Below are 17,998 nucleotides of genomic sequence, written 5' to 3' on the forward strand. Positions count from 1 at the left end.
GTGTATGTTTTAATTCATTATTATTATTTTTTTAATATTAGCTAAGGAGATATGACAATATTCCAACCCTTCTTGTGGAGATTTTTGTTCCCAAAATAAATTTCTTTTATAAAATATCAATTTATAAGTTATTAATATTTTAAAATATATAGAATAAAAATTATAAATTTATAAAATATATACAATTAAAAATATATAAAAATCCTATAATATTTTGAAAATATATAAAATTTACAATAATATATATAAATAAAAACATTTTAAACATTATAAATTTATAAAAAGTATACATAAAAGAACTTACAAGCACATCTACAATGAATTTGGACAATCTTTTATATTTTAAAATTATATATATTTTAATTTCTAAATAATAATAACATGATACTTTATAAAAAAATTAAAACATATAAAATTACTAAAAAAATTGGGAATAAATTTGAGCAAATAAAAACTTTCGAATAATTTTGTGGCTATTTGTAACTTTGTAAAGCTAAATGACCAAAACGTAAACTTACTACTAGTTTAGTGACCTTGAATGTATTTTACCTTTTATTTATTTAGTTTTAACGGAAGAAAATGCCATGTTAACAATTTACACCTAATTCAATTGGAAAATAGTGTCACGTAGAAAACGGGTTAATGAAATGCAAAATTAAATTAAAATTAAAATTTAATATATATAAATCCACTAAATTAAAATTGATTTATAATATTTTAACTTGTATCAATATTCATATATATAATTTTGATATTTAAAATATAATAATCCATTTCCAATTCAAATTTGAGTCTAACCTAACCCACATGATTTGGCCACCAATTTATTTTCCTTGGTGTCTAACCATCCAATGAATGTACCAAAAGTTTATCACGATTTTATTTTTGTTGTCAAACATTTTCTTTTTTCTAATTTTAGCCCCAAATATATGATTGAGACTTACTATTTTGTTTTAAATAAGAAGATTTCAGGGTCGTTAACTTAGCCACTACCCTTTTCTTTAATGTCAAAATACATTGTTATTCTTTATACTTTAATAAATTTTGAAATTTAATTTATGTAATTTAAGAGTTAGAATTTTTTTTTTACTTTTGAATTTTAAACTTCTTAATCCAATCATTAACAATATTGTTATCTTTTATTAAAATTTATCAATTTGACATTTTTTTATTAATCATAAGCCATGTCCTATGAAGTGCCAAACTAACATGGCAAGTTGACAAGTATTTTGATAGAAAATATTAACGATGTTCATTATTGAACTAGAAATTTTTAATTGAAAAGAATAGGATATTTTAATTTTCAAAATTTTAGATATAGGGATTAAATAAAATATTGCACCAAAATATAGGGACCGATGAATGATTTTAACTTTTTTAAAAAACTTTTCACAATGACATATATTTTAACATTCCTTAATAAATTAGTGTTAAACGATACGTAACACTAACTAAATATAGTTAAAAAAGGAAAAAATCACGTTTTTGCGTTTCTTACCCTCTTCCTAAGTTAAAGTTCATTATGACAAACAAATATTATCCGATGTTTATACATTAAAGTTACATAATTAAATGATCCCAAGAAAGAAATCATCCTCTATTTCAGAAACTTGGTTGTTTTCTCATGAAAAGATAATATTAAAAAAAGGACCAATAATATTTTTGTTGTTGTAATGCATGTTTAAATAGGGGGTAGATAATTGAAAGTGAAGCAGAATATTGTATTGGCCTTTCGGTATCCTTTGCTGGGAACTAAGGACCAAAGCCACAAGAGTGATATTTTTGAGGTAAAAGGAGGAAGGTTTTTCAGTGAAACTAAAAATGGCAGAAGGAGGAGGAGAAGGGGCATCATTGGAGTACACACCAACATGGGTTTTAGCAGTTATTTGTACAGTAATTATTGCCATTTCTTTAGCTATTGAACGTTTACTTCATTAATGAGGGCATGTTTTACAACATAAACAACAAAAACCACTCTATGAAGCTCTTCTGAAAGTTAAAGAAGGTAAAGTGAAAGTTAAAATGGGTAGCTTGTATTTTTTTAATCCATAGAGGATGTTTGAGAGTAAAGAATAGACAATCACTTGAACATGTTAAGGAAAAGCTTGTATAAAATGCTACTTTTCTTTGAAATTTATGTAGAAAGATTTTTTTTTCTTTTATACTTTCCAAAAATTGTAACCTTGAAATGTGGGGTTTTTTTACAGAGTTGATGCTGTTGGGGTTTATATCATTGTTGTTGACAGTATTTCAGAGTGCAATTTCTAAAATCTGCATGTCAAAGAAACTAGTTAAAGACATGCTTCCTTGTAAAATCGAAGAAGAAGAAGAAGAAGATGATGATGATGGTAATGCCACAACATCTCATTTTCAAACCTATTTTACTTTTACAATGTCTGGTGGCACCCGGCACTTACTAGCTAAGGCATCATCCAATTCTTCGGTTATAGGATATTGCGGTGCCAAGGTAATATAATCGTACATGATTACCAAATAAAATGTTATTTTTCATGGTGAGAGTAAGTAATATTATAGTTTAAGGATCCTATATGTCTGATCTTTCTTATTTTTTTTTCCATATGCTTGTGTTCATTAGGACAAGGTACCATTGTTGTCAGTCGAAGCTCTTCATCATATGCATATTTTTATCTTTGTCTTGGCCATTGCCCATGTCACATTTTGTGTTCTCACAGTTTCTTTTGGAGGGCTAAAGGTAACATATCTCATTTTGCTTATTTTCAATTTTTGTGCTTTGTGATAATTCATTTTCCCTTCAAGTATTTGTATATTCTCAGCATCTCATAAAAGATGTTGTTTATTGATGTAGATACGAAAATGGAAACAACGGGAAGATGAAATTAGAAAAGAGGATGAAGGAGGTATGGATTAATACTAATCTCAATGCTCATTGTCTTTCCATGCTATCCTTTCATGTTGCTTCGACCTTTGATTTTCTCTTGAAGTATCCATGTCCAACACATTTCTAGAGTTGTATACGTATCTGTGTATGATACTCGCATTGATGTTTGAGTAATATAGCTTATGATACACTGAACAATATATATGTCGACTCTAAAGTGGTGTAGGGTGATTGCAGTGTTAAAGAAAAAAGTCACTCATGTCCATCAACATGATTTTATCAAAGATCGCTTCCTAGGTTTCGGTAAAGATTCAGTTCCTCTAGCATGGTAGGTAAGTTGCTATTTTATTTATGATACTGTCTTATTTGCCATTCACATTTATAATTATTGAACTTAATGAAAAGGGATCAATGGGAATGATTAGATTCACTTATGAGAAAGGTAGACCTTGAACTTCGTTATGTTACTCGAACTAGGACTAGGACTAGGGCATTAATGTTAGAGGTAGGTGTGTTCAAGTTTTTTTACAACTTTGGAGATTCCTTTGAAGAACATATTCAATATCCAATGTATGAAAATTTGAACATACTCATATATGATATTCACATCTAAATCTGAGTGATCTCGAAGTGATGTTGTGCCTTATTAATTGGCTTTTTAGGTTTGGTATTCACATAGTTTTTTCCCTATTTCTTGTTTACTTTATTTTTTAATAAAATTGAAACATAAGTTTTGTATGGTTTTGCTAACAAGGATACTATTCATCTTCCCAGAATTCGTTTATCAAGCAATTCTATGCATCTGTTACCAAATCCGATTATGAGACACTGAGGCTAGGTTTCATCATGGTAAGCTATTTGAGGAGCAACTTTGATACGGCTATGTTGGTCGTAGTGAAGCATCAATACTCATCATTTCTATTTTCAGATGCATTGCAGAGGGAATCCCAAATTTAATTTTCACAAATACATGATAAGAGCCTTGGAAGATGATTTTAAGGAAGTTGTTGGTATAAGGCTAGTGATATTTCTAATGATTTATGTTTCCTACAGTCGTATTCTCCAGTTTAAGTGATACTTATTCATTGTTTCTTTTTCATGTTTACAGTTGGTATCTTTGGGGATTCGTCATCGTCTTCTTGTTCCTAAATGTTCATGGTATGAAATACGTTTGGTTGTGGATTTGTATGACACTTGTATATTTAATTTTATTCCAAGTCTTCCCATATATTTGGAGGATCCTTGGAGAACTATATTTCTGTAGTCATATCTAATATGAGTGTTATACATGACTACTTCAAAGAAAACATGATGCATATGCTATGCCAATGCAAATTATTTATAACTTATATTACTTCGATTCTTCATTTTTCTAAAGTACCATGTCTGGCATATAAGGATCGTTACATTTTCCTTACGTGGCATGTAACAGATGTTTGTTGTTGAGATTACTACTAAACATTAATGTTCCATGGATAATGATGGAATTTTCTCAATTTTCTTGTACAGGCTGGCATACATATTTCTGGATAGGTTTCATACCTTTCATTGTGAGTGGTTTCAATAGACATACATATACACATGCACCAAAGTAAATACACATCTAGCTATAGAAAATATAAGTGGACATCGGTATGAGGATATGATTTGTTCTTCCCACTTATCTAATTTTTTTAGCTTCTACTTGCTGTGGGCTCCAAGGTAGAGCATGTGATTACCAAGCTGGCTCATGAGGTTGCTGACAAACATGTAGCTGTTGAAGGGGAATTAGTGGTAAAACCATCATATGAACACTTTTGGTTTGACAATCCTCGAATCATTCTCTACTAGATCCATTTTATCCTTTTCCAAAATGCATTCGAGATTGCTTTTTTCTTTTGGATTTGGGTAAGCTTAAATTTTAGGGCCACTACACATTGTAAGGGATGAACCATAAGGAAAGTTGCTCTTTATTGTAGGTTCAATTTGGGTTCAATTCTTGCCTAATGGGTCAAGCATCTTACATTTTTCCAAGGCTTCTTATAGGGTAAAAATCAATTACCATTCCTTTTTAATTTGTCTATGGTTTCTTCATAGTTACCAATAGCATTTGATCTTTTGTTGGTTCATACAGGGTTTTCATTCAAGTATTGTGTAGTTATAGTACCCTGCCACTTTATGCAATTGTTGCACAGGTTTGTTGAGTTTCACATAACATATGTTTCTCTGACTCTTGGTTTTATTAATTTTTTAATTGAAATGAAGATGGGAAGCATGTTCAACAAGGCAATATTCGAAGACCATGTGCAAGCAAGTCTTCTTGGTTGGGCAAAAAAGGTGAAGAAAAAGAAAGCCTTAAAACAAGCGACAGAGCTTGCGGCAGAATCAACCCCCTCAGAGGTGTCGATTCAGGTGGAGAGCGACGATTCTAGTCCAAAGGAGGATGATCGAAAGCAGAAATGAGCATAGGGGATAGGATAATAAAGTTCTGCTTCGTTACTACATTTTATTAGGTGGGTATATTCATATCAGTATCTAATGTCTTTTAAGTGTCTAGCAAAATGCTTAACAAATAGTAGTTAATTAACATCCATTTCAACTATTCTGTCACTGTTTGTTGTTATTGTTTTGTGTATCTTATAGACATCCAATTTCGCCTTTGAATTAAATATACTTTATTTAAAAATTGGATTTTGATCTCTCGATTTAAATGGTACGTAAAATCATAAGAGGCAATTAAATATACTTTATTTAAAATTGGATTTTGATCTCTCAATTTAAACGGTACGTAAAATCATAAGAGGCAACCATGTTTTCAATCTTCAAATCCTTACCTCTACCTATCATGGGGCTAAAATTTTAGTCTTGTAATCCGTGCAACCTTAGGCAATTTCTTTGCTCCAAATGCACTTAAGTCAGCCTAGCTCTCAAAATACGAGAGTTCTCTAAAAAATTCTCCAATGTATCGAAACAATATAGCAGAAGCAACTTGAAACGAAAAGAGCAACTAAAGAACTAAAAAGCCACAAGAAGAATACACACCAAGTGTTTAAGTAAATGCTTTCAATAGATTCTTAACTCAAGAATAACTAAATACAATAGGATGATACAAATGAAAGGAGAGGCCTCTATTTATAGTTGAACTCTCAAAAATCAACGGTATAAATTTAGTTACACTGACGTTTAAGATTAGAGCCTATCTATAATTGAGAGTCCTAAAGGATTTAAACTCTATATAATCTCATCCCTTTAAGATTTAACCTATTTACCCTGGTAACTCTAGTTTTACAAGAGTGTATCACCGGGTCACCAATGCTTCAAGTAGATGAGCTTCTCCATGGATTCCACGAGTCAGGCCAGTTCATGTGGGTCAAATGAGAACCATTTAATAAGTTGACCTCTATGGGGTGTTATGTGCACCATGGTCATGGGCATTGATCTACGGCCTGTGACATTTTCCCCCACCCATTCTTGTAATGCATTTGTTGTGCCCTCGGAATGACACTGGTCTTACTCGCCTTGAAACTTTCTCGATACCTGGACTGATTCTTCACTAGCCTCTTTGTTAGGTAGTCTTGCCCCTCAAAACACTTGCTCAACTTCTATCGTCTCTTAACTTGAATCTTTTCTCTCCTTTTTGGTACATCTTGTTTTCAAAAGTCCACCGCTCTTACTTTCCCATATTGTGACGTGCCTCGATTGGGATCCCCTTAATCCACACAAATAGGATTTGGCACACCCACTTTGAACATCAGGTTAACTTTAAGTCTCGCTACTAACTCTGGTTTGTAAGCTCCTTGGCTTACTCGCTTCAGAACTTTGAAAGGGCCCCTACATCCTTGCCAAGCCAACAAGTCAAAATTGAAAACACTGCCAAAGTGTTTGAGATGTACCTCATTTGTTGCATTTACTGGTTTGGGCTGCCCAATTTACATCGCCACTTTCCCCCTAAACTTCGATGCACAACCAACCTCTCTCTTAGGTGGTAGTCCCACTGATAAGTCAACAGGCTTTATATCAGTTTGTTGCCCCTCCAAGATGGTCTCTTTAGCACCCTGATCACCACGTCAATGTTTTTCTCACAATGAACACCCTTAGCTAGTTGGATTGCCGATAACACCTTCATTCCACCCCTCATGTCTCGACTCACCAGCATAACGCATTTTTGTTGTCGAGTATCCAAGATGTACATACAGTCGGAAAAAGGAACCAAAAGAGCATTAATCTTGTTTAGGAAATTTAGTCAAGAACAAAATCATAATCATCTAAGTGATTTACCTCAAAGTCTTCCTTGCTTTTCCATTGACTAATTTGTAGCTCAACTCCTTATGCTACTCCTACATTTGACCTCTTTGGAATTAATAGTATGGATCTTATTAGTTCATTCATTAACGGAGAGACCAAGTTTACCCATGACTTTTTCTGATATGAATAGGTTTGATTCCCCCGTATCAATAAGAACACTCTTCCTTTGACTTGTGATATTGATGTCCATATATATCAACCCTTTCTACTCACGATCCCTTTTCGCTTTAGCAAAATTGAGTATCATTGACCCAAGCTTCAATACCTTACTCTTAACAAGATTTGCTTCTTTTTTATGGGTTGTGAATATCTTGGATCGCTCTGGCCAATCTCGTATCCTATCTGGACCACAACATAAGAAGCACCCCACTAGCTGCATCTCATTCTCTCTAACTCTCTTGGCTTTCATTGATACTCTATTTGGCTCATTATGCTCTTCGAAGGCAAATAGCATGGATAGTTTCGAACAATCCCCCACACTATCAAACCTGCACAAAAGAAACACCTTACTGGCCTTTTTGGTTTATTGTTAGGCTTCAACTTCTCAATCAGTGGTTTCTCATTGCGACCATGTAACACCCTTCACATGTATCCAACTCCGGGACAAGTTTCGAGGCGTTACCGGACTTAAACGTTCACAAACATACAAAACTGGGTCACCAAATTTTGCCCAAAATTAGAACTTCTCAAACACATGCATATCGTCCCTTATACAGGCCTTCGAGGCCTAAAACATACATCAGGGTAGTTCGAGACAAAACCAAAAACGTTCGATAAACTTTGGGCAACTTAATAAATTTTCTTACTTTAGAGAGTCACATGCCCGTGTGGCTTGGGACACGCCCGTGTCCTTAGCCAGTGTAACTCTCTGTTTATGATGTTAGTAAAATAATTTATACCACATGGCCAGGCCACACGCCCGTGTGCTAGGCTATGTCCTCCACACGGCTGAGACACATAGCCATGTCTCTACCTGTGTAGCTAACACTTAGGCTATTTTCCAAGCCTTATGTTGACCTTATTTTTCCCCCATATTTTTACACATCATAGGTACAAATTATAACATCAATTTAATTTTTAATCAACCTTTGGTGAAATTCAATTAAATAATTTGCATGTTGTCATACATGTGTTTATTACCTAACACTTAATCTCTACACATTCAACAATTGTCCATGTTCAATCATTATCATCTTACTACCATGCCACACATTCACTCCATGGCCATGACCATCTCGAATGGTCCTGGGGCATTCATCATGTACATGTGCCATATACTTCTCATACATAGTGAACAAGCATAATCACATAACCATATCACAAGACATTAACACATACCATGGGCAAATAGGCTTACAAGCTAAAATCATTATAAGCCACATCTCATGGATATATACAATGAATTAATATAAGCCAACATCTGGGCTAAAACATAAAAACACATATCAATAATTAAGTCCCTATACATGCCACTCACTTGAAGAAATTAAGTTTCAACAATACTCCAAAGATGGTAGCTTGATAGTGTGAGGTTGCCTCCGACGACCTCCAACCTCGAGCCGACCTGAGGACACTAGAAGAAATGGAAAGAGGAGTAAGCTTTACGCTTAGTAAGTCCATATGAAAATAATAAGCATTATAACAACATGTGTCCTTAGGTAAAACAACTATAATTACACTTTTATTCATATTCTGGTCAAGCTTTCTACACAAGTCATAGTCGATACATTATTTATATCTCAATCTAAAGGACTCTAAATTAAGATCCATTATATTTTCTTGAAACTAAACTAATATATCTTCTTACCATAAAATTTCCAGAATTTTTGGTCTAGCCAATAAGTACATTTTATTCTTTAAACTCTCCCCTATTTCGCTATCTGATAGCTTTGACCTCTATCTACTAAAAATAAAATATCTTGTAGTACGAGACTCAGATAATGTTCCCGTCTCTTTATCTTGAAAATAGACTCATTTAAGATTTCATTCATATTAATTTTAACTCATTATTATTTTTTTACAATATCTAGTGATTTTCCAAAGTTAAGACAGGGGGTCTGGAATCACTCCAACTCTATCTCACAAGAATTCGAATATCTTATAATACATAATTCTTTTACTTACATCATTTCCTCTGTGTGAAACTAGCCTCATTAATCTTTAATTTCATATATTATTCAGCCTCTAATTCTACTTCCACCATTTATGGTGATTTTTCGAAGTCGGGCTACTGCTGCTGTTCAACACTATTTTCGTGCAAAATCACAATAGCTATCATAATTTCATTGTCACATTGATCATGGACTCATTATTTCATAAATCCCATATTCAATTACACAATGTAAGTTAACATGATATTGCAACACAATTCATAATCATAAGCATAAGGATGGTTCGTCTTTCAAATCTTTTCACTTGTTCATCATGTATACACATACATATGCATGCATTCGCTTACTCATCATTTATGACATGTCAATAAGGCATCAGTTATGAGTATAATGTACATACCTATACATATCCATAGCATATCGATTAACTTTACCTTTATCACTACGCCCATCTCGGGACTTTCATCGTATTATTTATCATAATACCCATTGAATTTCTCAGAAATCTTGATGGATAATCCATTTACTATCAAGTCATACAAGTGATCATCTCAAGTACGCACTCCCGTGAATGTCACATCTTACAGCGAGATTACCAGTCCAGGCTAAATCCCCCGTAATATAAACTCGTAGAGTATTGTCGGGATTACCAGTCCAGGCTAATCCCCTACGATGACATATACTCAAATGAGATCGGATCTGAATTACCAGTCCAGGCTAAATTCAGATCTTAATCAGATTACCCGTCTGGGTTAAATCCTTAATGCACACATATTTTTTGGGAGGCTCGATCACTCAAGGAACACCTGTCTGGGCTAGATCCTTTTCTATATTTGAGATCAACGGATTACCCATTTGGACTAAATCCTTTTCTACAACACATACAGGATCTCAAGTCATGTAAGTCATGCAGGATCTTAATTTAACACATTTCCATGTTTATTTAGACATTAGCCCATGAAATAAACATGGTATTGCATACAATTATATTTAGGCATTTGTTACAATATATAATCTTTATATCAACTAAATAAATATCCATCACACAATGCTAACACATCAATTTAAGTTCAAGTATGAACAATAATATCATTGCATTATCATTGACATATGAACTTACCTCGGTTTCGAGTACGACTATTTATTTCGAGTTTGTGCTTAACCTTATTCAACCTTGTTCTAAGCCCGAATCTTGTTTTCCTTGATCTATAATAACACATTTAGCCTACTAATTAGTCACATTATTCATATGGGTCCAAAAATCATATTTTTATAAATTTGCATTTTAACCCTTAAACTTTTACATAGTTGCACTTTTGCCCCAATGCTCGTAAAATGATTTTTATTCAATTTCCTTGCATTTAAAGCCTACCCAAATCATCTTCATAACTATGGAAGCCCCTAATTTCCACTAAATCACCCTTTATGACCAATTTTACAATTTTTACAAAACGGTCCTTTTGGACGTTTTCATCAAAAATCGCTTAGTAAAAGTCGTTTATTACACATCGAGCCTTCATATTCTACCATTAAACATCAAAATACATGAATATCATTCATGGGTAAATTTTTAAACACAAAACCTAGCTCAAAATGGTAGAAATATCTAGAACATGTTACCGGGACTTCAAAATTGCATAGAACGTTAAAAACAGAGCTCGGAATCACTTACTATTGAGCTTGGAAGCTTGGCCAAACCCTAACTATGTCTGCTCTTGGTACATTCGGCTGAAGCAAGAAGAAAGGGACATATTTGGGTTTTAAAATTAGTCTTTTAATTCATTTTACCTTTAAATGACCAAAATGCCCTTTTTACCATTCTTTCAAATTTTACCCAACCAAGGCCATTTTTGTCCAACAAGTTATACAATGGTCTATTACCATTTAAGGACCTCCCATTTAAAATTTCATAACAATTAGGCACCTCTAACATGTAGAACTCAACTTTTTCACTTTTTACAATTTAGTCTTTTTGACCAAATTGAGTGTCCAAACGTCGAAATTTTCGAACGAAATTTTTATGAAATCATTCTGTGAAATCGTAGACCATAAAAATATAATAAAAAAATTTTCTTACATCAGATTTGTGGTCCCAAACCATTGTTTTGACTAGGCCCTAATTCGGGATGTTACATTTCTCCCCCTTTAAGGATTTTCGTCCGCGAAAATCTTAACAGAAAAGTGATTTTGGTTTTTTCACCTAGATTCCTCAATCCTATAATCGATGTCAAAGAACTTTCACTCAAGCTGAGCTCTTACTACCTATCTCTGTAAATTCCACATACAAAAATCATGAGTTGTATTCACTTTACAACACTTTTATTGATACTTAATCTCTATCAAAAAACTCATGTACTCAAAAGTCCGATCCATACCATCATGTTACATATACATTCACACCTGAATCCTTTCAGATTTGAATAGTGAAACTAGCCAGTTCATCTCGGCCTCATACTTTTTATAATTCCATATAGTCCGATTATTTGCTAAATCAACTCTTAGTTACCTTTCATTTCAAAGCCTCCTTTGGCTTTCCCAAGAAATCATGCTATGAAACCCAGATCTCATTCTGATTAGTGGATATTAAAATTTCAAGATATCCGTCAATCATAAAGACATAGAATTCTATGAATCTAGTGAGCAGACATTCAGGCATACCCGCATAATTTTACAAATCTCTTGACATTTAACAACACTACATATTACTTTCCTCTTTCAAGGACAAGAATAATCTAGACAATAAAATCCATATGAACTTTATCTATCTCCATTCTAATGTCCAAACGGAAAAAATAATTTTGATGATTCTTGCTATGCATCCTCAAACTTTTAACATTCCAAGAATTTGCACTCAAAGATAAAAAATGATCGTTTCATCATCTTTTATAATCAGATCGTTTTATTGTATCCAAGTATTCTAATAAACATACACTTCTTAATCAGACTATTCGTCTCTTTTACCAGTGAAGAAATAAAATCTTATTCTCAAGCATGAACATCTCATTAAATTCTAAACATATATTCCATATAGATTGAGCAGTCAAGTCGACCTTATTCATCCGTAATTAATATTTCAACAAATTCTCTCTTCTAGTCAACAGAACAATTCAACATGCATAAATCCAAATTCGCTCATCATGCCAATCGAAGACTATAACAAATGCATTAGCATAAGTAGTATTGATATCTCAATTGAATATATTAGCTCTGATTCACTCACTTGAGAAACGAAATCCACCATACAAATTGGGACTTGAAGTTTCACCACATTATCAGGATCAATTCAGAGGTATAGTCATACTTGTTCTTTATGTATATCAATCACAAGCTAGAGGTCATGCTCTAAATGCAAGCCATGATCAACAAGTTAGAAGATAAAAATATCCAGAAAACCCAAGATAGAGAAATCTGAGACGGAGAAGCCTAGAACAAAGAAATCCAAGATAAAGAAATCCATGATAAGGAAATCCAATTTACAACACTGCATCAGAAGACTTAGAACCAGACTCATAAAAATATGAAAAACTCTAATGGTTTTTCAAAGAAAAGAAATCCAGAATAACTTCATTCCAAACCACTGACAACAAATATGACTGGAACTATATGCTTCTCATATATACATATATAATCAGTCAGAGCAATGATCAATAGAGACAAAATCATGGCACCATACATGATGGTCATGAAACTAACTAAAAATTTGACTTCGGGTAAATGCACCTATCGAACAGTAGTATAGTTATGGTGAGACCGGAAATATCGTATCCACAAGGACTAAAAGTACTAGTAATTGCTATCTTTTTATTATCTAGCCTAAGAATTAAAGGATGGTTTTAAACTAAACTAATTTTCTAATTTAACTAAGATTACGACATAGATGAAAGTTGGAAAATACTTTAGAAAAACCAATGGAGAAGACAATACCCAAGAAAGAATCCACCTAGACTTTACTTATTACCTTTGACTTAGACAATTTATTCACTTGACTTATTCTGTAGGAATTCTTGATTTATGTTAATATCCCTTTCGAGACTAAAAACAACTGACTCTAGGTTGATTAATTGAAATCACTTTCTAATTAAAGCCCCTATTGTCGCATTAACTCGATATATGGATTCCCTTATTAGATTTGATTCTAATCCGGCAGATTTATGTCGTCCTATCTCTAGGATTGCATGCAACTCCGCTTAATTATGAATGATCTACTCTTAAACAGGGACTTTTCCTCCACTGGATAAGCACATCAAAAACCTGAATTAACATCCTGGAATATTAAAGCATGAATTAATACTCACAATTAAGAATAAAAGCAAGTATTTATCATATAAATCAAAGAGTAATAAGATTCGTCTTAGGTTTCATCTCCCTTAGGTATTTAGGGAGTTTTAGTTCATAATAATAATGGAAAACATCTCAAAGTCTGAAAAATAACAAAACATAAAGAAAACCAAAGAACTTCAAGGAAATTGGATGGAAATCTTCAGTCTTGATGTAGATCCCACCTTCGAGGTGATTCTGATGGCTGTTCTCGAGTATTTTCTGCTTCCAACTCCGCGTGTCCCCTCTAATCCTCTTTTAGGGTGTTTATATAGTCTTTAGAATGCTTCCAAGCCCTCAAAAGTTGCCTTCTTTGAGTAGAACTAAACTTGGGCTCGACAGGGACACGGCCGTGTGCCACGCCCATGTGCAGGTGCTCAAACCGTGTGCAATTCTGACTTAGATTAATGTCGACACGGCCATGGCACACGGGTGTATGGACTGCCTGTGTGCCTTACACGGGCGTGTGGTTTACCTATGTGGAAGTGCCTAGGCCGTATGTAACACTATTTTAAGCCCAATTTATCTGTTTTTGGATCGTTTCTCGCTCATTTTGGTATCCTAAGCTCTCCTGAGTATAAAAACATGAAATTAAAAGATTAGGAGCATCAAATCGCTAAAACAAAGGAAAAATCATTCATAAGTATGCCAAGCATGGGGTAATAATATGTATAATTTATGGCTTATCAGTACACAATTTCTCATCGGTTCCCAATAGGCGGAATACAACAAAATACTAGAGAAAAACAGAACCATGCAGATCATAAGCCAATCAGACTGACAACTTATTCATCTAATGTTAAGATTAGGGAACATTTTCATAATATAAGAATTTATCAGAGATTAGATAGTCCCAATAACATTTCCGAGGTCAAATAATCTCATATAATATCTCAATAGAGACAGTCACAAACTATTCACTGTAATTACCCTACTTGGACATTTCATATTTCGTACATTATTCCTTTAACTATTTCTGCCATCCCAAATTCCAAAATATTCCTCTCACTAAGAGAACCAGTTCACGAGGGAATTTCAATCAATACATCTCTCAACATCATACCAGGATAGATCGTTTTACCAAAATTAACCTTTTTCACTAACTGTGATGTTGCAAAAATTAAACAATCTTTCGATGAATCTGATATCTTTCTAGCTCATGTCTGTACTTATCAACCCATTCTCAATCTCTAACCATGCTTATAACCATTATATCATTGAACTCTTTGGTTTCTCACCCGGAAACTCATTTAACACAAATCTCAAGAATTTCCATTATAAAACACCACTTTGGTAAGGGGGAGGGGATCAAGGGCCTCTGACTCGACTCTCATTTACATATACATGTAACACAACTTTCATCATCATAATCATGTCATTCATTTCAGGTAAACTAAATATCATATTGATTTTACGCTCACTTTCCAGTTATTTCATTTTAACAAGTATACTTATACATGCATTCCATGATTTCTGGATAACTTTACTTATCTATTCATTTAATCATACAAGTCATGCACTTGATATCATACATGGGCCAACAACATAGATAAAATTATCACAATCTATACTTTTACCTCATACACCATTATTTAGACATATTGTTACAATCATATAAATCAGTCTAAGCAATTTAACACATTTACTTAAGTTATACGAGCTTATCAACCATAATCTTTCATATAAGCGTACGTGAATATTCATTCCATCTACATCTTTAGTAAGTTATCTAAACACATGCATTTACTCAAGCAAATCGGCCATTTACATCATAGAATTATCTATTAATCATAGATAAGCTCATTCCATCATATACACATTCCATGAATCCTCATTCATACCTTTCCAAGGTTCAGTTCGTCATGACTATACTTTACTCGAATATTTTAGCATCACATTCAACATGATCGGTGTAACTCTGTTGGAGAGTACTTTTGTCTAAACAAAATGGCTTTCATGCGCGTCGGGAGACATTACACTATCATAGATCGGTGACATGTATAGCTGAACTATTATACGTATGCTAGGTTAGTTCGAGAATCGACTAAACCATAGCTCTGATACCACTAAATGTAACACCCCTCACCCTCATCCAACTCCAGGATAGGGTTTGAGGCGTTATCTGACTTAAACATTCACAAATATACAAAACTGAGTCACCAAATTTCACCCAAAATTAAAAATTTTCAAACACATGCATATCGTCCCTTATATAGGCCCTCGAGGCCTAAAACATACATCGGGGCGGTTCAGGACAAAACTAAAAGCATTCAATAAACTTTGGGAAACTTAATAAATTTTCTTGCTTTGGAGAGTCACACGCCCGTGTAACTTTTTGTTTATGACATCAGCAAAATAATTTATACTACATGGCCAGGCCACATGCCTGTGTACTAGGCCGTGTCCTCCACACGGTTGAGACACGTGGCTGTGTCTCTGCCCGTGTAGCTAACAATTAGGCTATTTTCCAAGCCTTATATTGACCTTAATTTTCCCCCATCCTTTTACACATCATAGGCACAAATTGTAACATCAATTTAATATTTAATCAACCTTTGGTAAAATTCAATTAAATAATTTGCATGTTGTCATACATGTGTTTATTACCTAACACTTAATCTCTACACATTCAACAATTGTCCATGTTCAATCATTATCATCTTACTACCATGCCACACATTCGCTCCATGGCCACGACCATCTCGAATGGTCCTAGGGCATTCATCATGTACATGTGCCATATACTTCTCATACATAGTGAACAAGCATAATCACATAACCACATCACAATACATTAACACATACCATGGACAAATAGGCTTACAAGCCAAAATCATTATAAGCCACATCTCATGGCTATGTACAATGAATTAATATAAGCCAACATCTTGTCCAAAACATAAAAATACATATCAGTAATTAAGTCTCTATACTTATCACTCACTTGAAGAAATTAGGTTTCAACAATACTCCAAAGATGGTAGCTTGATAGTTTGAGGTTGCCTCCGATGATCTCCAACCCCGAGCTGACTTGAGGACACTAGAAGAAATGGAAGGGGGAGTAAGCTTTATGCTTAGGAAGTCCATATGAAAATAATAAGTATTATAACAACTTGTTTCCTTAGGTAAAATAGCTATAATTACACTTTTATTCATATTCTGGTCAAGCTGTCTACTCGAGTCATAGTCAATAAATTATTTATATCTAGAGCTACAGGACTCTAAATTAAGATCTGTTAATTGTCCTGAAACTAGACTCATATATCTTCTTACAATAAAATTTTCAGAATTTTTGGTCTAGCCAATAAGTACAGTTTATTCTTTAAACTCTCCCATATTTCGCTGTTTGACAGCTTTGACCTCTATCTACTAAAAATCAAATATGTCATAGTACAAGACTCGGATAATTTTCTAGTCTCTTTAAATATACTCATTAAGTATTTCATTCATATAAATTTTAACTCATAATTATTTTTTGTACAATTTCTAGTGATTTTCCAATGTTAAGATATGGGAGTCTGGAATCACTCGAACTCCATCTAACAAGAATTAAAATATATTATAATAAATAATTATTTTACTTACATAGTTTCCTTTATGTGAAACTAGACTCATTAAGATTTAATTTCATATATTATTTAGCCTCTAATTCGACTTCCACCATTTATGGTGATTTTTCAAAGTCAGGCTACTGCTACTGTTCAACACTGTTTCGGTGCAAAATCACAATAGATATAATAATTTCATTGTCACATTGATCATGGACTCATTATTTCATAAATCCTATATTCAATTACACAATGTAAGTTAACATGATATTACAACTCAATTCATAATCATAAGCATAAGGATGGTTCGTCTTTCAAATCTTTTCACTTGTCCATCATTTATACACATACATATGCATGAATTCGCTTACTCATCATTTATCACATTTCAATAAGATATCACTTATGAGTATAATGTATATACCTGTATATATCCATAGCATATTGATTAACTTTACCTTTATCACCACGCCCATCTCGGGACTTTCATCATGTTATTCATCATAATACCCTTTGAAAGAAATGTCCTTTGATGATTAAAGATCATTATTTTCCGGCTGCTTTGATGTTATATTAGGCATGGATGGTTGACATTTCATGATGCTATAGTAAATTATAGACAAAAAGTTATTGAATTGAAATGTGAACATGTTGAAAGTCTCCGGGTTGAATCAGATAAGTCAGATAGGTTGCCAATTGTGATTTCTTCGATGTCTGCTAAAAAATGTATTAGAAAAGGATGTGAAGCTTATTTGGCTTATGTGTTGAATACAAAAGAGTTTGAGTTGAAGATTGAAAAAGTGCCTGTTGTATGTGAGTATCTGGATGTGTTCCCGGAAGAGTTGTTTGGATTACCTTGTATTAGAGAAGTTATGTTT

The 17,998-nt window shown here is 33.4% G+C and overlaps 1 pseudogene; it reads left to right on the top strand.

Annotated features, from left to right (window-relative positions):
• The first annotated feature begins 1,821 nt into the window (after positions 1 to 1,821).
• Positions 1,822 to 5,525, top strand: LOC108471416 (MLO-like protein 1; annotated as a pseudogene).
• The last annotated feature ends 12,473 nt before the right edge of the window (positions 5,526 to 17,998 follow it).

The sequence above is a fragment of the Gossypium arboreum genome, chromosome 11 (genome assembly GCF_025698485.1).
Source record: "Gossypium arboreum isolate Shixiya-1 chromosome 11, ASM2569848v2, whole genome shotgun sequence".
NCBI classification, from domain to species: Eukaryota; Viridiplantae; Streptophyta; class Magnoliopsida; order Malvales; family Malvaceae; genus Gossypium; species Gossypium arboreum.